This window comes from Etheostoma cragini, chromosome 9, assembly GCF_013103735.1.
Source record: "Etheostoma cragini isolate CJK2018 chromosome 9, CSU_Ecrag_1.0, whole genome shotgun sequence".
Classification (NCBI taxonomy): domain Eukaryota; kingdom Metazoa; phylum Chordata; class Actinopteri; order Perciformes; family Percidae; genus Etheostoma; species Etheostoma cragini.
This window is the reverse complement of record NC_048415.1, coordinates 11306395-11330583: the sequence shown is the minus strand read 5'-3', so window position 1 is coordinate 11330583 and position 24189 is coordinate 11306395. Positions and strand designations below refer to the sequence as shown.

Genomic DNA, 24189 nt, shown 5'->3' with positions numbered 1-24189 from the left:
TTCCCCTCTCATCATCTGCACACAACCAACAATGGCATGTCCCATGCAAACGAAAGATTCAGTAACAGAATCACTCTAAATGCCATACACACATTCATTAAGTTTAGCGGCACTTTACCGATACATGCTAGGTATTTTGTTATTCTCTCACAGGACAACAAAGTGCTTTGAGAACAATGCAGCATTGATGTGCTCATTATCCCTTCCTAGATGTCTTTATATCTCTCAGGTTGACATGATGGGAGCTCAAAAACATTCAACTGGCTTTCATTTTAAAATTTGAATGACTTTAAACGTTTAAAGGCCACATTTATCTTAGAGACATACACCCAGATCTTTCTGCAAGGAAAACTAATTTCCTCCTCATTTTCCCGCTGGTTATAGAAATAACAGTTGAAAGTGCAGAAACACGCAATAAACTATTAAAAATGTGCCCACCACTGGCTTTTTTTTGGCCTGTCATCAAAATGTGACTTCCCACGTTTGACACTCCTGACATGGAGGCCTGTTCTCTCTCCAGGATTTTCTTCCTCTTTGTTTCCTCCCGCTTTGTCTCTACTATTTTCTCTGCATGTCCTCATCTCTTCCTCCATCCATCCCTCACTCTGGCTGTCTCTCATAATTTCTCCACATCCTACAACTGATATACTTGACACAGAGGTCTGCTATCCTTCTCTGTTTCCTTCCTCTGTCCACATGCCTCCACTCTTTCCCTTTATCTCTCTTCATCTTTTCACCTTTTGAAATTGATGCTCTTACCATAGGTCTTTTCTGTTTAAAGTGTGTCCCATTAAGACTTAGTTTAGTAGTGATTAAAAGACTGAGGTGGACTTTCCCATTTCTGCCTGCCTTGGTTGCTACGACTTCTTTTGCAAATATCTTAGTGTATTTTTGGCTACACAATACAGAACAGATAGGCAACTTATTTGTTAATACGTGAGCAACTGTGTATGCAGTTAAAATAAAATGTCCAGTAATCAGCATAGCTTTCAAATTGTGTGCAGTGAAATTCAATCGACATTCTTTCCGACTACTATGTATCCCCCGTGTGTTTGACATAAGATAAACGACACAGAGGTACACTTGTTCACACACTTCTGAACTCAGGGCTGTCCTTCTGCACAGCTGTTGAGAAGATGGGAGGATGATGAACTACTCAAACATTCCTCTCTTCCCTCTCTCTCTCTCTAGGCCCTACCAACGCCTTCCCCAGTTTTCAGAAAAGCAGGGGAAAGTCTCAGCGGGGCGCCATCTCTCTCTCTCTCGCGCTTGCTCTCTTTCTCTCTCTCTCTGTTGTAGAATCAGCCGCCTTCCTCGGGGACTGCTTGTTTGAACTTTCAGAATCAGAATTTGTAACGATACGCAGCAAAGCAAAGAAGATGCAGCCAGAACAGAGTTTTGCACATCACACCAAGGCGAGGAGGGGCCAGATCAAACACACTCTTTAGGGAGTAATGATGAACCTCAGAGCAAAACCCCCAATCTTATCCACAAACCATGGCTGCATGTATGACGCCTTTTGTCTCACATATTCTCCAAGTTTGTGACCTCAGTCTGTCATTTGCATCCAAGCAGTGTAAATAAGCATGTTAATTGTGTGGCATTCCCCAGGCCACCCAGCCATCCCTTCTACTGACAGCACACAGAGAGAATGAAACCCTTGGGGCAATCTACAGTTTCTCTGCAACATACATTGTGAACAAAGAAAGCAGAGTGAAACTACTCCTCGCAGGATTTTATGAGCCAAGATATTTCTTTTTTTTTTAACCCAATTTCAGGTTGCTGTTGGACATTTGTGTTGGCTCGGCTGCAGTGGCTGTGCAATAGAGATGACAGGGGTAATTACATAGCTCAGAAAATGAAAACGTACACAGAGAAACGAAAACAGTCAAGTTTTTCTGAACGTAGGACTGAAGCAGGCAGCCGGTGGCACTGACCCCAATAGAGCTGGTCTGTATTGCAAGATCCTGTCGTTTTTTTAAGTCATACTAAGAAGTTGAAACAACTGTTTGTTATGCTTTAAATTGTAGACCGCCCTCACAATTGGTTACAGGTGAAACTAGGCCAGTTCAGCTCTTAAGAGAAAAACCTCGATATAAAGTAGTCTAAAGTCCTAGCATGAATGCAATCTGGGTGTAAAGTGAATTTGCCCTAAGGGAAAATACTACGAAGGCCCTTTAACATCAGGTCTATCATGGATTATGGGGAATAAGTAAGGATTTTCTTTAAGTGGTCTGTGAAATCCTTTTCTGCTGTATCTACTAACTGTGGCAATATGTAACAATTTGTACAGAGCAGCACATTGTGTTAAAGCATCAGTCTATGTGTGTGTGTGTGCGTGTGTGTCAGTGGAGAGATGTCTGTGGAAAAACTAAACTCTAACAGCTCAAATCTTTGTGAGAAGGCCAAGAGAAGGTTACAGAGGTTTGGCTTGTATTTCACTAATTTTATTTCAATTTGATTCAATAAATGTCAGGTTCACTTCTTGAAACACTCAGTGCTCTTGTTTTGTTTGGGTTTGATCCTCAATGCAGAGTTAGAGAAATTGGCAGACCTCAAGTGCAGTAATACATTTGTGTGTGTCTGAATATGCCTGTGTGTGTGAGTACTTTAGACAAAACTAATTAACAAATAATGAATGTATGTGCTATGTGTACATAAACATGTACAGTATGTGTGTTCACATGAAACACTTGTTCACACTGTGAACTGTGTGGTCCATCTTTGCAGCCAAGACCACGTTAGGTCAGGTCCCCACTGTACTTTCTTGACATTTTTGAAGAAAACTTGTACATTTGAGATCAGTTTTATTCTGTGTTACATTTTACACTTTTCTTCATGTGGTGGGACTGGAATGTGGCCACACAATTTATATAAAATCTAAGAAATTTAGATGTGAAATGAGGCAAAGATTTCTGGAATGAGATCTATTCATTGTGTTTTCAATGAAGTGTGTCATTATTCTTTGCTTTAGACGGACACATGAATTTGAAATGTTGCTTTTTAAGGTATATCTTTTTCCAAGGACATCCACAAAAACTCTGAGGAGGTCTAAAACTCATTTTTGCTGGTCTATCCACATCAGTAGTGATTAAGCATGCTTTGCTTCACCAAGCAGCTCCAAGTGTTAAAGGTGTGTAAAGTGTTATTAGTGGTAGCTCTGCCTGACCTCCCCAACACAGCTGCCTCCCCTTCAACCAACAAGGTCACGGAGGGTCACAGCTTAGCCAACCATGTGACTGGGAGAGGTCACAGGGGAAAGGTTAAAAGATCAAGTCCACTTCCAGGGAGGCCAGAGTTTAGGGGCATCAGCATGGTGAATTCAGTCACAAGGGTATGCCAGAAATTGTCAAAAAGTTGTTTTGTACCACAAACGATTGATGTTGGTTTGTGCTTGGCTGTGCTCTGTAAATAAAATGAATTAGTAGAAGGACTCCCTCTCTACGCCTGAAAGAATCACGCTTCATTATGGATATGTTTAGGCCTGTGGATATGCAACCGATGTGTGTGTCCTGCTGAATAAAGCATAGGCAAGGAAATACAAGTCTCTTTTCTTCTGACTTCAAAGACATTGACTGGCACACACATGCATCAAAATCACACAAGGACTCTCACAAGTGTGTCACTATGCATACATGAATTTCTTTTCCGTTTCTTCTTTGATCAACTTCTCCTTCTCCTGTTTTTGTATATCAACTCTTTCCCTTCCCAAGTCTCATAAAGTCGCACACTGACACACAAGGACACACACCTGCATATAGGCCATACATGCACACTTTCACAGATACGTGCAGATGTACGTATACACGTATACACACAAACACTCAGTTCCTCTTTTTAAACACACACAACCTGCCACATGGTTTGATTTCCTGATTTCTTCTATTGAAATAATAATATCCTTCCTGCTCATTTATCCAACCTTTACAGACACTTTGCACTTTGGTTAGCTTTTAAATAAAAAGAGGAAGAACTCCACATTCTTTCCACTAGTGGTAATTTGACTTACATCGGATTCAAACAGGGATAAAATAATTCTGGTAGCACAGGCACCCAGGATGTTCAAATTGTCAAGCAATCACATTTTATTTATGTAACTAAACCTTCATTGGTCAAGTTTACAGAAGTCTGGACAAAAAAAACATCCAACTCTAAACATTTCCATAGACACAATCCCCTGCATCCTGTTCATACAATTTAATGGCACTGATAAAATGGAGAGAAGGAACAACTGGTCTGGATATAGTCTCATATCCTTCATCAAAAATGCATGTTTGATGCTTTCATATTTCAACACTTAATTTACATGTTGGGCCATGGACTAATGTAAATGACACCACCCTAGATGGATAGATAGATAGACAGATAGATAGATAGATCGATATTTATTTATCCCAACAAATGGGAAATTACGGTGTTAAAGCAGCACACGTACATTAGTCACACAGCAACTAGCAGTCAGTCTGACCGTCAGTCTGTTCACAATGCTAGATTTGGTTAATCAAAGACATTAGCAAAGCAATATAGTACAAATAATAAGCACAGCAGAAACATCAGATAGGTCGGACCATCCTGTTTACTATACACTTTATGTTTATTTGTTATAGTTTCAGCTGAAATTGACAACAGAAGTAGGTTTGCAGAATTTCACATATCTCACCAATTCAAATCAACTGCCATTATCTACCTGGAAGGGGTTTTTGTGTCAGCGTGGGATCACGGTGATCCTGTCTATATCAACATGTGTTTCTTTATGACAGTATTCCTGGATGCTCTGACATCATTGCTGGTATTTGGGGTTCAACATGACACCATCCAAGATGTGTTGACTGCAGCTGACTGATAAAGCATACAGTTCAATCTGTCAAGGGTCAGAAGGGACAATATTCCATCTCCTATGGAAACGAATGCAAATCAAGGTTTGGAGGGAGTTCCTCATTTTATATAAGTGATTGTCAGTCATCATATTTTCAGTGCAATTTATTCCACTTGCCTTGCATCCCATGTGTGGTAGTGCCAAGTTTTCAAGGGCTTTAATGGAGACAAAAAAAGGATTCCCTTGGTTGTTTTTGGGTGGCATGCAGACTTTGCAAATATGGGTCAATGATAAAATGTACCACACACAGACATTGTGGAAGTGGAAAATGTGAATTGGCTTTTCAGGAAAGTATGAGGAATTCATCATGATGTACAGGTTTTTTTATGTACATTAAGACATATATTTATGGGGGTACAGTGTAACATAATTGCAGTCAGACAAGATAGTGGTATCCACTTGTTTAGGTTTGTTGCCCAAGGTACAACCCAGACACTAACATACACATGATTTATTTATTGTGCATATCATTCCTTATCAGTAGTTAGCAATTATCTTGCTTTTGATAAAAGGAAAGCTCTCACTTTTTGAATCCCATGGGTTGGAGGTGATGGATTGATAATGAGTTTATGAAAAATGCATTGAAGTTAAGTATAGTGGGTTCAGTCATATCGGTTGTAACAGCCATCTTTCACTGAAAACATATCCGCACACACATGCTCACAAATACTCTTTTCTCACCTCCGTGCTTCCAGCAGTCTCTGATGCTTTACTTTATTCTCCCCCTGCCCACCCACTCAAACACCCACTCGCTAATCTTGCCTTATTGATGGAAATCACTTGGTGTGACTTCTGGCAGATAAAGTAGCCCTCAGATCATCTCCCCCTCACTGCACTCCTTCCACATCCCTTCCTGCTGATTTCATCACTTCCCTACCATCCAGCCATTGGACATTTAACAGACAACTCACAAAGGAGGGCTGTGTCCTTCATCCGTGTCAGGATTAAACTGTTAACTAGGGTGTGACAAGTAGGAGAGCCTGTGCCTTTGAAATGCAAAGTGAACATAAATGGGAGGTAATAACCTTTTGTTTTTTTCCCCTCTTTTCCATGTGAATGTTGGTCTGAAATTTGTCAAGGATTAAATTCATTGCTTACTTTGTATTAACTCAATTCTGGAGCCTGTGTTCTTAGTCTGGATAGCCATGAGGTATGGTGGGACTTTGAAGGGGTTTTGTTCCAAAATGTTTCTTTTAAGGCCCAAGAAATAATAAAATGACCATAACTGGAGAATGAAATTACTGGACTGGTGCATTCCCATTCATCACATTAAAGGGATGCAGTCATCCAGAACAAAAGAATGAATAAAAGAACACAGGGGGATTGAATGGAATAATCATCTACCCCACTCAAGCTTGGGCCAATTTTTCTTTTAATTACATGTGAACCAGGTCACTTTTGACAGTGTGGTTTAAAGAGAGGAAGCACCTCACCTCTTGTTAGGTGCAAATTTTCTAACCTTACAAAATGTGTCTGGTATGTCTGGCCTCGTGGTGACAAATAGGCACAAATGGTCAGGGGTTGGAGGTTTTACAATATCAGACAGCTTTGTGTTGTGAACCAGACTGGTGTAATAGAGAGTGGGCCCTAAAACCTGAGGTGGCAGATGAGACAGGAGGTGTGAGCCACTTGGCTACCAGGACGTCCTGTGTGACTCATTTTCAAAGGGACAGAGGCCAAGCTGTTTTTGGACTGCTGGTCTTCCAAGCAGACTGAGTGCAGGTGTCCATTAGACACTCATTACATTGAAAGCGGCCACATTTCAAGGGGTTAATCTGTAAACCATCAGAAGGCCCCATGCCGAAACAAGACCTGACTCTGAACAAAGCAATTATGAGGTGCACGCATTCAAACATGAATAATGAATGACTGTATGCTGAATAAATGCATTTCCAATCCTGGCATGTTGGTTGAAAAAGCGCCGGTTTTATGTTTTGAAAATCAAAATTTATGTTAATTTCCATCTCTTAGTATACAGCACTGCAAGCAAAATGGTTTGCATTTCAATGACAAATCCACACTGAGCCTCCACTCAGACATTTAAATCCAAAGTTGGAATTTCAATTGGAGAATTTTCAATTTGAGTTCCTTCATCTCCCCCACCCTGTTGGCATCTTACTTTTCATCTGATTGACACCCACTCTTATAGTCTGTGGTCTATTTAATGGGATGGTTGTGCATTTTACTGACAACCACATTGGAGCTAATGCTGTTCATTTTCAAAATGATATGGCAGTAAAAAGATTCCAATGCCAGTGGAAACCCAGATCATATGCATTGCTATGATGCAGATCAGCACATATTAGAGGACAAAGAAGAAGCTGCTGCCGATGAGAGGGCATAAGTGAAATGGTGACTCAAGCCAAAAGATGGTTACAATAAAAACATATTAGAGAAAGATCAAACACAACGATAACATGTCTGTTATAATGACTAACTTTAACTGATGTGTAAAGGAAATATGGAAAAGAACCCATCTTGTATGTCATACAGCTTTTTCAAAAATTTCTCCATCAACATGTCATGAATTTAGGCTAACAAACACACAGAGCATAATAAGCCATGGTCGACCCTTCCAATATCATTGCCAACTTCTTTTTTTCTTGACTCCTAAGAGCACTTCTGTACATAATGAAATGAAGACTCTTTTTTGAAATTCTTTGCCAGCAAGTTACTTTTTACATTTGCATCAGTGCATTTACAATGGAAATTGTAATTTTATCATGCAGTGCATTATTTATTTGCATTTTTCTAGGGCAACATATTGTAGCGTCACTGGGAGAAGAAGATTGAGAATCAGTGCCAGAGAGATGGAATAAAGCTATTAAAAATTAGTTAAGAAGGAAAATAATTGCTGATGTCTGCCATAAGGTTTTGGCATGAGATCCACTCTCCTTGTTTTTGAGAAAGCCACCGCTGGATACTCAACATCGTGGTTTTGTAAAAGATAGATGACATTGCAATCCAGTTAGGCATAAACCACATATTCCATCAAACCTCTCTCTGACCTAAAAAAATCTTTCAAACAATTTAATGTCCATTTAATTGTCTAAAGAGTGTGTAGTGGGTTTTTTCTCTGATAAACTGTTACCTACCCACAGTATATGTATTTGACGATGCAGGACCCTCAATGTTAAACATACATTCTCATATGTCATAAAATGTGTACTTGTTCTTTGTCAATGTCTTTTTAAGAAAGCAACAAGACATTTTTCTGCATAAGAGATAGAAACAACGTAAGCCTTGCCTACATCTTGCTTTGATGTTCCAAAGTCTATCTATAGAATGTTTAGTATATTGTAGTTCCCGCAGAAAAAGCTGGTCGATGTATTCTATTAAGTCATGTATCTTGCTGAAATTGATGAGATGTGTCCTAGCTGAAGATAAGCAAAAATAACTCACCTCTGAAAATGTCAGCAGCGAACCACGTTGTAAAACTCATCTTTATGTTCTCCAATGCTTGTTCCTGCTCTTTGGGCGTTTCTCTAGGAGTACAAGACGTTATGTCACTGGTAACAGTACATTTCTCACAGCATGCTAAAAAATATTCTTCTCCACCTGGCAGTCAAACTGACAAACAAATCCCACTAATTAAATCTTTCTTCAGGGCACAGAGGTAATCTGTCCTCCTCACTGCTCAGCAACAGCTCTCCTATCTCCTTTCTCATTCATTATCTTCCTATTTGAATGAACCCTCGTCCATCAAGGACCCCACAATTAAGCCTGTTGATTCAGTTTCTCATTCACTACCTTCATTTTATTGCCAATGAGGCGGAGAACAAAAAAGATCCAATTCTGACAACAAGAGGGTAATTGCCACTAATTTGACACTGGCCACAGGCAAAGATGAGGCTGCCTCTGTATTTTTTCAGCTGTAAGATTTGACAGATTAGACTCTCTCCTCTCTGGGGTAATAGGGATTTTATTTAAAAATATGCTTTATAAAACAGCAAAACTATACAAGAAATGACAAGCCAACTTTACAGATACATTTGGACATCTAAATAAGTATTGATTAATGCTAAAAGCTGCATAGCTGCTTAAAGTTACAAATAGTATGTCTGTTGGAGCACTTTTTGAATCACTGAACTTATTGCATCAAAGACACAGTGACAACCCAAATGCTTCTGTAAACGTTCAGACTTAATTGCAATGGATTGCAGTTGATGTTACACGGATATACAGTATGCAATCTTATTTCCCATAAGAAGAAGTATCAAAAGTGTAGGTAGTGTTTTCGTGCTCTGAAATCTGAACCATATCATCAATCAATTCATAAATCAGCGCCCTTAGCGTTGGCATGCGCTTGTACCATAACGCAACAGTCACAGTTTTAAACATATGTAGTCAGAAGTCTTTGTGAAATGGTCCCAGTTTGATTAGGTTCAGGCACATAGAATGATGTAGTTGTGCATGTGAGGTAGAATGTGACACTGATCAGTTTGTTACTAGAGTTAAAATATCTTGCCTTCTACTTTTATTTTTAAACGGGATACGAACAGCGGGATATGAACAGGGGGATATGAACAGCGGGATACGAACAGCGGGATACGAACACAAGTTTCCTGGTTGAAGGTTTTGTATTTGTTTGACCCATCCATCAACCCTTCCAAGACAATCTTAATATGGGGCAGGATCACAATTGCTGCTTGTACAAACAACCTATGTGGTCATTTGTTGGGAGAGGACAGTGTCGTATGAACACATCTTACAAAATATGACAATTTTACTTTTACAGCCCTCGCTCATAAAATTAAACTTAGACTTGTGCGCAAGGAACAAATTCAATCAATGAAACGAGTGGAGGGGGGCGGGGGGAGGACAATTCTGAGGCTTCAAAAATTTAATTTGTTTTTCTCATTCCAGGGATGGAAGCCCAAGTGCCACTCCCGCACCCACACCCATTCCTGCAAGCACCTTTCAATTTGCCAGATTAGCATTGCTGTTGCACCTCTGGCATGTTCCAGAGATACGCAACGGCACAGCAACCCCCTCCAAAACACTAGCACAACCCCTGCTCCTCACTTTCTTTGCTCCGACCGCTCCCCATCTCCCCAATCTTATTAAGCTAATTAACTCTTTCCTCGTCTACCAATTTCATTTCATCTCATTTAGTTGCTTCTGCCATCCCAGACCCGTTCTTTAATCACGTTTAAGGTAAACTTAATGCACCTCTACCAGAACCCTTGCTCTTGGGCTTCATGTAAGCGGCAAGTAACAGAGATGAGCTGCCATTATGAGTGTGTTCGCTCAAAATGTCTCTCCTGAAATGGAAAAAAAGTGCTTCTATGAGCCCAAAAAATATTCTGTTTCCATGGCAATATGGTCTTAGTCTAGCTTCAAGTAGCATACCATATGAGTGTTTTAGATTTGACTTTTTCCAAGCACAAGCAGACTATACTGCTGGCTGAACATTTTCTGATACACACATTTCTGTTTTTATTTCATTAACCTGATTTATAGTAGCTGCTTATTGAGGATGTATCTTTCCCATGGAACTTTCTCTTGAAAAGGGCTATTATAGATGTTACAGATGTCCCAAAATAAGAATAGAATAAAGCAACACATGCTATTTCAAACCTTTCAAACACAATAATAAAACAAATGGCGCTATATTTATAATTCAATTACAGTGCAAATTCAAATGGCATTATTTATCATGAATTTAAGGTGAAGTGTTCATTTTTTACAGTATACAATTTCTGAAATGAAATAATCCAGTATCAGATGATAATATCTGCATGAGTATAATTATTAGAAAGTTCAGCTATATGTCTGTCAGTCTGTAGTGAGCCCATAGATATAAAAATGTGTAAAAAATGGTGCAACGTTGAAAGTTTCTTTGTATTTAATACAAACCAGATCCTTTCGACACCTCTGCTTTGTAATATTTCCATCACAAACCAACAAAACAAACCTTGAATTAAGCCTACCTTGACATGTCGATTGATCACGCCACATACCATGAATTTTTAGGTGAAATGTAAAAATAAACACGTGCAACCTACCTTTAATCTACTCCGTCGCGTGTTTCCACCGACACATAAACACACAACGACAAGAAAGCAACATTTCCCTTCCCAGCAGCACACGTTCTCGTTGCAGGAGAGGATGTGATTTTTCCCTTTCAGGAAGGAATACTTATATATGATGAAAGACATTTTAATGACAGTCTTAGTCAAGGGAATCCAGGTTGCCTTCCTTTAGAACAACAATGATGTCAGTAGGATTATTTGAGAATGGCATGTGTTTTTATAGTCTTCACACACAGATTCATCAGCTTTCTGTTAATGATGAAAGGAGGCAGGCCTACTGAAAATTCACATTTGTAATATTTATTTTTATTAATCCCAATTCTAAATCATCTTCTTCCTCCAGAATTATTAGCTGTAACATTTCTGCAACTGCAGCCACATTTCTGGTTGACTTTGTCTGGATATCACCTTCAAGATTATTTTGCGTCATCACCCTCACCATGTCCTGCAAGCTTCATTATTCTTTTGTGGAGTGAATTACCTCCTTTCACATTGAATGTTATGGTATTTGCACAGAGCGGCATATTCATCAGCCTTTGAGAACATGTCGGATTTGATTTTGAAATGATTACACCAGAACCCCTGCCCTATGGGCAGACGTTTGCAGATAAAATGCACCTCAAACTGCAAATGAAAGCATTCAACCATCCCGGAATTTTACTTGAATTTCAAGAACAATGCTCTATTTTAGGGCACTGGAGCCAGCTCTATCTGCTGATGTAGAGTGTGTGACATGCAATTAAAAGCCCCAAAAAAGCTAGTAAGTGGACCTTTGAGTTGAGATGATTTTGCCACGCAACAGCTCAATGAGCCATGAGTGGCTAGCTGCATTGCAGTCCAACAGAGAGGTAACAAAACAAAACTAGACACGCGTCTCATAGTAAAATGTTTGACAAATGCAAAGCAAAGCTTTTTGTTGAGTGAGTTTTATTCTCAAAGGAGAATCAAGGTCATGGATCTATTTCTTAAACTGTCCTGGATCATATTTTGATCATCGGTCTTATCAGTACCTGTAAAAACCAGCCCAGTCTCATGTCACTTCATGAAATTGTTACGTTATTTAATCTATTGATTTGTGTACAGATCACGTAAATGTCGTTATTTTCATGTGTTGATTTCAAATTTTAAAGTAATGTACTTCAATGGCTAGCCTATTTAGGGATCACAGAACGATTACGGTAGCGAGTAGTATTGAAAATTAATTAATAAACGCGAAAATCGTAAAATGTACATAAAATAATAAATCAAAATTACGTGACCATTTATGGAACTGTTGTGAGACCTAAAAACACCCTCCCACTGGCTTTACACACCTCATTTGTGTTAAACAAATAAACACTTGTTATGTCAAGCTTGGATAACATGTCACGGGGACTAGTTCTGATCAAGTACGGCCCGACCCTATTTCCACTGCTGCCTACTGTGGGCCCCACTACACCCCCACCCCCTCCCTCTCACACAGCTTAGACCTTCTCTGTAGTCATCATCCTCCAAGATGCCCCACTCACCCATTTACTGTCCACCCCAGCATACCTTTCTACAACATGGAATGGTATGAAGTACTGATATTGGACTCATTAGGTTGGACTTACTGGAGTGATTGAGTTTATCATACTGGCAGTGGCACTTATCATAAACCTATTACCTTTCCATTGTGACATTTTCATTTCTGCAATTGTGATTTATGATTATGCAACTTCAATAGCACTCCCCGGTGTACACAGAGAAGGAATCTCTCTTTGCTTTGGCTCGCTAAAGATCAGGACCAACCCTAGACCTTTGGGTGCCCCATTAAGTGTTGCCACTTTCCATGTCACTGAACCTACTTGTGTATTGTAAATATTAGTTTGAGCACTCATCTCAAGTGAGACCTATTAGCAGCAACAATATATTCACATAGACTACAGTAAAGAGTATTTGTCTTTTATCCCCTTAGGCTATGAATTGTCCTTCTCAGGGCCTTCTGCTTGATCTGGATAATGTTTGGTCATTTATTTAGAGTTGTTCTCATTAAAGACGGCTGAATCTCACTTGTCTTGTGTAAGATGTCCGTATGTAGAAAGGATATGACACAATTAAAAAGATATCAGGCGCAAGGCAAGCGTACTGTATTGTGAAGAACATGCACGTATGACAAATTATATATTAATATATTGTAATAATATACAATTCAATAATATTGTGCAAAGTATTGCTGATGATCCAGCATCTCCTGACAAGCTAAAGCATAGCACCTGCAAATCATAGATAATGAAGGTAAAGCTAACACCTTCATGAATATGGTGGGTAACTGTTAGCTGTAAACATCCTTATTGGTTGAATTAAAACCTGATGCTGGATTGCAAAGGCAGTGTTAAGAATGAAAAGTCTTTCACGAGTGGTTGATAAACAAACTGTCCAAATGTTATACATGACATTATCATCTAACGTTAGGAACAGCAATACATTTCCTTTAAGCAACATCACTTGATTTATAATTTTGTCTGTTTACAACACATGTAACAACCTCCTCCCCTAGCTAAACCAATAGAGCACTTAGAAAACAAAGCCACATGGTACCCACACATCCCTGACCAGCCATTGATCCGTAATTTTAAGGTCCGGATCCTGCCTTTTCTTTTGACAACCTAAAGGGAAGAACCCCCTTGAAGGATTAAAATAAAGCAGAGAGAGACAGAGAGGGAAACAAGCAAGAGACGGAAGGAAGGATGAGCTCCTGGTAATGGGTGCTGTAGCGGCAGCTGACAGAAGCCACATTGTCAATAGGGTGTGAAATTCCTGCTCGGATGGGACCTCCGTCTGGTAAATAGCTGAAGGGACAGGGAGGGGGAGGAAACGCGTCAGCCTGTCTGCCCACACTGGTCCCATGAGCCTTCCCATCATGCCCAGGCAGAGAGAGAAGGGTTTATCTGTGGTCGGCGATGCCCAACAGCTCTTCCCACCGACCTCTGTTGGCAACCAGCAGTCAGGTTGCCATGAAGGCCAACAAATCACTAGGCGAAGAGGCCTTCTTACAACGGTGTGTGGCCTGAGCCGTTACAGAAATAGCTTAGAGTACATCATAAAACAATACCACCCGTTGAGACCAAAGGCAACAAATGGATCACATAAATGAAACTTAGAACTCACAGAATTCTAACACACTTATTGCCTCAGCATATCACTGTAATTCATAGTTGATGTAATATGAGGAAACACATCCTTTGATGAAAAAAGGAAGGGGATAATAGACTCAGCTGTCAACTCAAATGCACAGCTGTCACTGCAATATGGCTTCAAAGCAGCCTGAATACTTTACATATTGCCACCATAATGCAAATAAATGAAAATGTAAGCCTTTTAATAACAGAAACCAACAGATTTAGAATCAGTCTTCGCTTTCTAAGATGGGAATCAGGTAAATTGATGCAAAACTTGACACAGAACTGCAAACGAAGGTTAAAAAGTTTCATTTGGTTAAGAAATGACCCGTTTCCATATAATTAGCAAGGACCTCGACCTTTATTGGACTGGGGTCGCACCGCTCTACATCGTCTCACCTCAAACTCTGTGACACATTTCTCCAATAACAGCCCATTAATTAGTTGAGTGCATTACACTGTTCAGAGGTGGGACAGTTCTTTGCCTGGAGCTGGCCACCCCGTCTCAGGCGGATAGACGCATGCAAATCTGTTTGTTTCATCAAGTGTGAATTCAATTTGCAAGGTTCTTTTTAATCTAGACCACCTTTGCCCCCAGCGCAAAGGAGGAGACCACAGAGATCTCGATTTCAGAAGTTTTTTATGAAAGAAAGAGTAAAAGGAAGGGCAAAAGGAGAAGAGGAAGGCAAAAAGAGGTAATGCAAGGCAAAGGTGGGTTGTTGTTAGAAAGATAGAAAGACCCAAGGTCCTTCAACCTTGGGGAGTCTATATAAAATGTTGCCAGGATCTCTTTTTTTCCCATCAGCTCCCATGGGAATCTTCTGAACATTCACACAGAACAGCAGAAAATGCCCAAGATAAAGTGACAAACAATGACAGATAGAGAAGTACCGGCTGGAGACAGGGGAAAAGAGATGAAAAAAAAGATTGACATTATCAGCATTTCTGTACCCGTGCTCGCTGTTTGTAGTCTGTTTTGTCAGGGTGTTTCTCACGCTTGTCTGTAGAATGTGTTTCCCCTAGTGGATGCACTGAGAAAAGAGGGATTTGCTACAAAGGCAGAGCACCAGGTTTGTGCTGGAGTGAGTAGAGTAGGATATCACAGTCCCTCGTGAAGTTTCCTGAAAGCATGAGAGAAGTGTGCGTGATTTGTTCACTGAGTTGTGAAAAATATTCACATACATCCAGATACACATACAAGAATACACACAGACACACAAATACTTTGATCTATGATCTCACACATAAAACACTTGTCCCACAAAGCATAATTTTACACACCCACTCAAGCCCAAATGTTGTACTCGTAGATCCATTCAAGTCAACGAAAAACACCGTCATTACATATGCATACACACATAAATAATAAACACGACTCAGACTCTCGCTCATATGTGTGGTTCTGGTGATTTAGTGCGATGGAATGTGTTGGTCTAAAAGAAGACACCTTACTTTCTACCAACGATGTGTCATTCAGGTCTGATTGGGTGTAGGCCAGGATGTGTCAGAGTGCACCGATGACAGACAGCCAACGTTGGCCCTACACACTCAATGTCGAGGCATGCAGCGGCATGACACAGTTTGTTATCACATGAATGTGAATCAGCAACAGACCACAAATCACATAAGCGCAAAGCAACAAGACAACATTTTCCATTTTAGGAAGAGGTTGGGGGGGGGGGGGGGCTTCCTGGGCCAATTGGAGATGTTGTCTCTACAGCTGTATATCTGTGGCAGGCTACATTATGTGAGGCATTGTGGGTGTGCAAAATGATGTCACAGCTTTGTACTTGTTTTCTCATGCTGTGATATTGCCATTATAGTAACTCTCATTTGCAGTATTCTTCTGTTGGTTTTGGCAAAAGGAACAAGAATAATAATTTTCCAGACATCTTTTTTTATTTTGAAATAAAATCTGGCCAAGAGTAGGCTTGGCAAGTGTCAGCATAAACAACATGATGAGCAATCACACCACAGAGGACTGAGTCCTTCTTTATGGTGCAGGGAACGGAGTTGCCCAAAATCATAAAGCTACTGCAGATCTCTTCTCCCTTTGCCATTTTGAAAGAGACAGTGTAAAAAGGCAGTAAAGGAAGTAGAAGAGGTACATATGCTTGCTAGAAAATGTTAGAACAGCAGGTGTGAGCATAACTGGTCAGTGCATATGCTGTTTCATCTAATATGGTAAAATGAAAAGTGATCTATAAAGTGAGTATGAAAATTAGATTATTTCTCAAATATAGAAAAATGTAACAAGGACTGATGACTTTCATAATAGTGTTGGCAAACAAAAGAATTGTCAATTTTCAGTTTTGTCTTCTTTTTCTCATTTGTATATACTGTATTCAGTTGTGAATATTAACTCCTATTGCCTAATTATTATAGGAATCCATTCAAGATAATCAGTGATTTCAACTTTCAATTTAGTCCACTGTATTTCTGGTATCCCTGGTTACACCCCGATCAAGCCCTGTGTGCCAAAATGTGTTGGTACAATTTCTTTCTGAACAACTTAGATTTTGTACTGTAAATATTCATATTGGTAATTTCTACATTACTTTTGTGAAATGAAGAGTTATCTGCATTGAAACTCAGACAACATTCTATTCTTTTTACAATGGATATTCTGTGTGATGACCCCAATTCTTTTTCTCATGTTAACCGTGTGAAGGTTTGATATCTGGCTTAGCTCTGTGTGGCAAACTGTTCCGATGACAAGTCGCAGCAGCCCGCAGGGACGAGGACAGACAGTCTTGACACACACCACCCTGCTTTACTGCAGCACCTCAGAGGGTCGCAGTAATCCTACCGTATACCATTACACTTTGTATAGACTAAACACAAGGCCAGGTGAGGGAATGACGAAGAGTGTGGAGTATGTGTGTGTATTTGTGTGTGTATATGTATGTGGCTGTGTGAGAGAGTGTGCACATGTACCTACACATGCATTTAAAAAAAAAGTTAAAGTAGTGTAAAAGTGTGTGTACATGTGCGTGTGTGGGCCTGCTGGCCTGTCTTGCCCCGTGTCTCCACTCCCACTATACATTTGTGTTGAACAACAGTGAGTGTGCGTGCAAGCGTGCTTGTGTGTATGACTGCATAATGCAGAACAGCCTTGCGTCCTAACCCAACTTGAAAAAAATCAAACAGCCAGGAGGCCACTTTGAAATACCAGGTGCTCATTTGGCAAATCCAGGCAACTGGGGTGTTTACATTTCAGTGACTGAGAAGGGAAAAAGACCAGATGCCCCCTTGAGTCCATACAGAGATCACTCACATCGCCATGGGTGACAGACCTGTGTGTGTATGGGTGGTGGTGTGTCGTGTCGTGTCGTGCGAGGGGTAGAGATATATAGAGAGCACTGGGAAAAGTCACTAAACACCCTATGATGACCTGCTGCAAGGAGACATGATGTAGGCTAAAGCAACAATGCTGAAAATTAGCCACTTTGGTGAAGTTTGTTTGTTTGAACAGCACCCATTTTCTCTCCCCACAAACCACACACACACACACACACACACACACATACATACACACACACACACACACACACACACACACACACACACACACACAAACACACACTTTTTTCTCTGTTTCTCTTTCCCTCTTATTACTCCCTTTTCCTTCTCTCTGGCTTTTCAAAGAGCTCTATTGTCCTCTCCCATTGTTGACACACTGTTTGCAAACAGCTCAAGTACTTCCTTATCAGTAAGGAAAACAATGAGACATGAATGAGAGTATGTAATGTGGGGGTTTGGTGAGTTGCAAGGCAATAGATCTCTTCTGATGCCAGCACACGCACACAAACGCTCACGCACACGCCTGCATCCACAGATCACCTTGACCCGGCTGGCGTTTTTATTGTTTCATTATGTCTACTATAAATTTACCGACAGTAAATTCGCATTGTCTTGATAAAACATTGCCTGTCAATTTCGTTCACAGCACCTGCTCATAACAAATCACTGAGGCACTCTTTCTGACTGATTGATTCTTGGCAGAGCATTTTGTGTTGTCTGTTTGTATCAGCGGCAGGCATAAGGCAGCTCAAGGGTTGTTATGGGTTGGTGTGTGGGTAGGTGCACGCAGTGTAACTGTTCCCTCTGTATACCGGTTCCATAAAGATGGGTGGGGCTGCTTCAAATGTAATAAAAAACTTTCTGTGCATGTGTGTATACAAGCATGAATGCTTAGTGAACATTTTAATACTGACTATAACTTTATAAGGGACTGCAACCCTGTAAATATAGCACCAAAGCTATTACAGTATGATATTCTTGTTCATAATGCCTGCATTGCTTCATAAAATTGAAAACTAAATACCATTATGACATCAGCTCCAAACATTTCCCAAACCTGCTTTAATGTTTTAGAAGAGAGTCACCCTGTGTGTCATGTAAATGTCATTGTAAATTGGAAGTGGTTTAACTTGGCCACCTCCTACGTGTTGCTGTCTGTCAAATGCTTGTTGGGTACAGTCATGTGTTAGTGTGTGTGCGTGTGCCTGCACAACTGCATGCATTCATCCCCTCTGCCATGTGCACACTGTGCAGGCTTGTCTGTGCATGGGTGCATATTCTTGAATTACATACCAAATAATCTTCTCTGCCAGGGGTCTTGCCTCTTTCTCTTGCTCTGCCAGTCGGTTGTCATAACATGTATGCATAGAGAAAGTGAGAGAACAACGCACTATACTAAATTTTCCAAACCTCATTTTTAAACCCACACAACCGGCTGTAGTCTTCACTCAGCTTTTAGCTTGAATTTTGTGTGGCATTTAGACAGGATAGTTTAGCACAGGACATTTAAGGTAAAGAAGATAACATTTAAAGTTAAACAATATATAAACTAATATGCACAAACTGTCAAGAGGTTGGAGAAAGGTCCACATTTTAAAAATATATTTCATTGCCAATGTCAAAAAATTCAAGTTGAATCTCAAGTTTGCCAAAAGTCATCTGCAGTCAGTCCATGATTATTGGTTATAGTGGCTGCTTCCTCTGATACCAGACAAACACAACAGTAATTATGTATGGAACAATCCACCTACACCTATAGCAACATAAGTTGTTGTGATTCCTAAGTAGGTGATATATTATGAGTTGTAGCCTAGCAGCACAAGTTGCACTCGTTTCCTCAAATATTGATGATGTAATCATGTGTAAGTGCATGGACAAGTCAGAGCCCTGAGGCAAAACAATAACGTTGGCTTGCTTTGTCTGTCTGCCTCTTGGTGGAGGCTGAGACAACTGTGAAACTGCAGGGTGATTATGAGTGTTTGTTTCATCTGTGGCTAGACTTTTATGTGCTAGGCTACTCATCTTGGCAGTATTTACGCTAAAGAGCCTTGTTTCTGCTTTTGCGTAAATATGGCCAAGTCACATGAAAATTGACTGTGCTGCATTTGCACGGACATGAAAGATGAAATTGTAACTGCTGCAGTTGTCTGCAGTTTCTGGATAGATGTAATTGTAAATTTAGTCACTCCTGCCAACTCTACCTTTTGTCTACTTACTATTACACTGAACACCAGAGATGGATAGGTTTTTGGATCTTGATATTTAAACTCAGTACATCACAAGAACCATATCAAAGAGTTGGTTCACCCAAATGACAAAAAAACATATTGATCTGTCATTTTGAAAATTGTACAGTAAAACACTTTCTTCAGAAACAATGTCCTGTATATTCCGGATAATCCACTGAATAAGATTTCAACAGTTTTTTTTATGGACTATTTCTTTGTCAGAAAGTAGTTCCGGTGAAGTCTGTGGATTATCTAGAGTAAAGCTGCCAGTGTGTTTCATCAGAACTGCTTGTCGGATGGTTGAATATCTTTGGAAACCCTCACACCTTTTTCAGGCTAGATCGTGCCAAAGACTGACAATTTCTGTGACGTTCTGAAACCGACACTATGCCATTCATACCCACTTTATACCATGACTGTCCAGTTGCGAAGACAGTCTTAATAAGGAGATAGGGTTTAAAATTCTCTCTTAATCTTGTTTAATCCTTGACCACACTACAACTATTTCTGTCCAATTTCATGTGAACAACTGAGTGCAATGTTAACAATGACTTCCAGTCTCAAAATGTCTGCTTCTATAGTCTCCCGGTCCCTATCGTGGTTGGCATTTTACCTTCATGTGTGGTCATTCAGGTGTCAACAGTTTTGACTTCCGCAGGTGTTGGACAAAATACTAGTTGTTTTAGAGCATAACCTCAACCTAATGAGAGGGATCCAAATAAACACACTGATATTCAATGTGCTAAATCTTATTTTTTAATACTGACATCCCTTATACCTATTTTGTATTGGGCCAGAACAAAATAAAATCTGTATGACAATTAAACATGATGAATCAACCCCTAACTACTAGATGTGATTTAACTTTGTTGTACAAGTAGCCGAAACTAAGTACTAAAAAACCTAGCAACCTGAGCAATGAGATTTCACTTTTATTTAACTATTACAGGGTTAAAAATAAAATCACTTGTGACTGTGTAAGTTTCATGACAGAAATGGCATTTTTCCGTTAATGGTACCTGCTCGACTTGACCCGGTCGCGATGCCCCGTCCTCCTTTTTCCATTGCAGTTTAGTACCGCCTCATGAGGCCGTTCTCTTAATACATTCATGCGTGAGGCGAGCCGTGGCTGGTCATCATAGCAGGAAACCACCGTGACCTAACGCAACACACACACACACAGAACGTCGAAGGTGTGTTGCTTTTGATTCTCGGCATGTGGCTGTTGCCACAGCCAGAAGACAAATTAGTTTCAAAAGAAGCTGGAGGCAGCAAAAAAAACTGTTTAAACATGGCGGGTTTGTTCAGGAAACCCCTGTCTGTCGCTATCAATGATGACGCAGTAAGTAGTGACGATTCTGTCTGACTAATCAGTAGTCTGCAGGTTTTCACGTCATCTTTTGGTATCGCCTAAGCTTGCTTGTAACCTTGACTGAGGTAGTAAAAATACTTGTTAGAAGGTTCCAGGGACTTTTTTTAAATAATGGAATACCAAAAAAGGCGAGTAGAGTCGAGGCGAGTAGAGTAGATACAATGCGCTGGAAAAAACGCTGTAATGGGGCACAGTGGCAGTTCTGGAATGGTCCTGCTGTTGTTGCTTTAAATACTAACTAGTGCTCAGGGAGTATCATCTGTTAAGAAGGAAGAAGCTAAAAGGGATACACATGCACAAAATGCCAGGCCAGGGTCATAAATACTTTGGTAACATTACGCATACGCAAGGTAATAAGGACATAGCACGCACACGCACACACACACATACACACACACACACACACACACACACACACACACACACACACATACACACATATGCACAGACCACCTCACACCCACCCACACTCAGGTAATAAGGGCTTGGCTTACACATAAACACTGAATGACTACAGTGTTGCACCATATTGCCAGGTGTCTGTGCTCTCTCACAACATGCCCAATAGCCAGAGGGCCGAGCAAAATACCAGCTAACTGATTGACCAGCTGACTGCAGCTGATGTATATAGTACCACTATCACCTCTGCAAAACAATTTACTCTATAAAAGGGTTTAAGATGATTCAGCAGTGCCCTCTTACCCATAAAGGCAGAGTCATCAAAAAATATTGCAAGCATTTACTCAAATAAGTGGACGACATTTCCTATTGAGGGTGGTGGCGGTTGAGGCTATCTGCTTCCCATTACGCACCCTTTGGGTCAAGGTAGTATGTCGTATACATGTGGTGTGATCATGCAGAGAGAGAGCGCGAATAGTAGCGAGGGCCAAACTGAAACCATGTGCTTTTGTGGTTAGAAACTTTGTGTTGTGTTGAGCTGGACATTGAGGGGGAAGAAAATACCTTTTAACCCGACTGACAGTAAGTAGACAGCGTTGATTTGTTGTGATTTGATGCTCATAAAAAGTAGACACCAAAGCTATTGACCTCTATTTCAGTCAATTGTCTTCTGTGTAAGTTATGAGTGTTGCAGTAGCAACATTATCGCAGATTCTGATGTTCTTTCAAATTGCAGAAAATTCCTCCAGGATTGTTTAATGACTTCATTTCCTAAGTTGTTGATGAGGGATGTTTATAGTGACCTCCAATAACCTACAGTAGAAAGCATCTGCCACCATTTGCCACTGTCGGGAACCCTCAGGGTCACAGACCTGCATACATGGAAGATTGCATTTTGCAGCTAAAAGGTCAAGGGTCAACAGAGGGTTTCTGGGTACGGATGAAGAACGTGGCCCACGAGGGAGTTTCTGTGTTGACATTGTGTTAGCACACTTTGAACAATGTTATCTCAGACAGTGTGGGGCACTGGGCCAATCGATCATTCTGTTATTGGACCAGCTCTGGTGATTATTCATCCTGGACCTTTGATATCTGCTGGCGTCAAATGATTCCTACACGAGCCTCCTTCTTCCCTCTCTGTCTCGACTTTGGAATTAGTCACGGCTATATTTACTTCAAAATATTAAGTTGTTAAAGGAAATGGAGCGTTCTTTACTCAATCCAACGTGTAAGTAATCCACAGCTGCGACGGAAATGTCCAGAATATTTATATCTAAAGCGATTTTGTTGGCACGAGTTAAGCTTGAGATGTTTCAAGCTCAGCCGTGGTTGTATGGAGACAGCAAATAAATCTGGAATTTACAGGCAGGCGTACCTCGGGAGCAGAAGAGGTAGCAGGTCGCACATTTGGAAGGCCATGCATTTACAATGGCTATGATAGCAAGCCACACACAGAATGTTCCTATTGTGTTAATGGGAAAAGCTCTGAAGCGTTCCGTAGTGTTTCTGCCGGCCAGTGCACCTGCCTTGACCTCCACCCACATTCTCTGCCACTTAGGCGAGACAAAATACTGTAATACAGAGAACGGAGCCACAATGGCAAAAGAGCAGGCAGAGAAAAACTGAAATTGAGGGTTGAAAAGGTAGGTGTATGGACTGATGTGTGTTTTTAGCAAGTGCTTTTAAATTAAGAGATTTCTATTTTGGACAGAAGCTGGTTAAATGTGATGATTAAAGATCCCCTCCAGACATGTTTTAAGACCAAAACAAATATGCTGCTTGGAATAGTAACTTGGGTCTCATGTAGTTTTTATGCACAAGGGTTTAACTGCCAGATTAAAATTCTTGAAATTACATTTATTCATGCCCCTTTCAAGTTCAAATATTCAAGTGAAGCCACAATGAAGGGGACTTTAAATGCCAATTTTCTACTTTCTTTTACAATTGTGAGACATCCATACCCAGTTCAGCCTTTGTATTCTAGAAAAATTGTCTGACACACAAGTGATGTTTAACAGCTTTGAGGTCCTTGTTTGCACCGATATGTCTATTTCTGTGTGTGTACATTGAGAGTAATGAAAATACAAGCGTAAAAGTATTTATATGTGTATACACACACTTACAATAAAGCTGATTGGACAAACTGAACATGCTATTTTCCAGTCACATGGAAATATTAGCTAATTGAGTTAAGCATCGGTTAAGTTATTAGTTTCAGTTTTTGCGACTGAAACATGGTTGATGTGAGAATGAGGCTTTTGTTGTGGCTTAAGATCTTCATTTACAGTTAAAAGCTTCCTCTGAAGTCAGGAAGTGGACCTCCGTTGCCAGAGTTGGAAGCAAAGGTAATCACTTATCCATCAACTTAACCTCAATACCTGGATTTCCTACCTTGTCATGCTACAGTCTGTTTCTGTACACCTTCTCTGCGTAATCCTGTCATAGTGCTGTACGGTAATTTCTCTTACTTTTTGTCCACACAGTGTGTAATTTTCACGCCGAGGATAATTTTTCACCATGTGTGTGCCTGTGTGACATCGTGATCTTCCTACATGTATGACTGTGTCTATCTATGACTGCCTGTCTGCCTAAATGTCTGAAGGCACAATGGCAGCGGGGTCCTGGTGATGGGAGCTTGAGTCATAAATCTCCAGCCACTGTAGACAGTGAGGTTTATCTTTTTTTTTGTTAGATAGAGAAGGTGCTGAAAGGTCATAGATACTCACCAGCGACAGACAGTAGCTGTTTGTGGCAGAAGTTGGGGTGCTGGTAAGGTAAGGAGAGTGTGTGTGTGTGGGGGGGAGGGTACAAGGAGGTGGTGATTTACAGCTGGAGG

At 40.4% G+C, this 24189-nt stretch overlaps 2 long non-coding RNA genes across 2 annotated transcripts in view; one reads left to right on the top strand and one right to left on the bottom strand.

Annotated features, from left to right (window-relative positions):
- LOC117950498 overlaps positions 1-4221 on the bottom strand; it is a 6767-nt gene extending 2546 nt beyond the window's left edge. The window contains exons 1-2 of the long non-coding RNA XR_004657919.1: positions 4208-4221; positions 3669-3673 (exon numbers count right to left, since the gene is read on the bottom strand). This is a non-coding gene — a long non-coding RNA (uncharacterized LOC117950498). The remainder of the gene's footprint in view (positions 1-3668; positions 3674-4207) is intronic.
- Positions 1-24189, top strand: part of LOC117950501 — a 786205-nt gene that overhangs the window by 228585 nt on the left and 533431 nt on the right. The gene's annotated exons all lie outside the window — the stretch shown is intronic.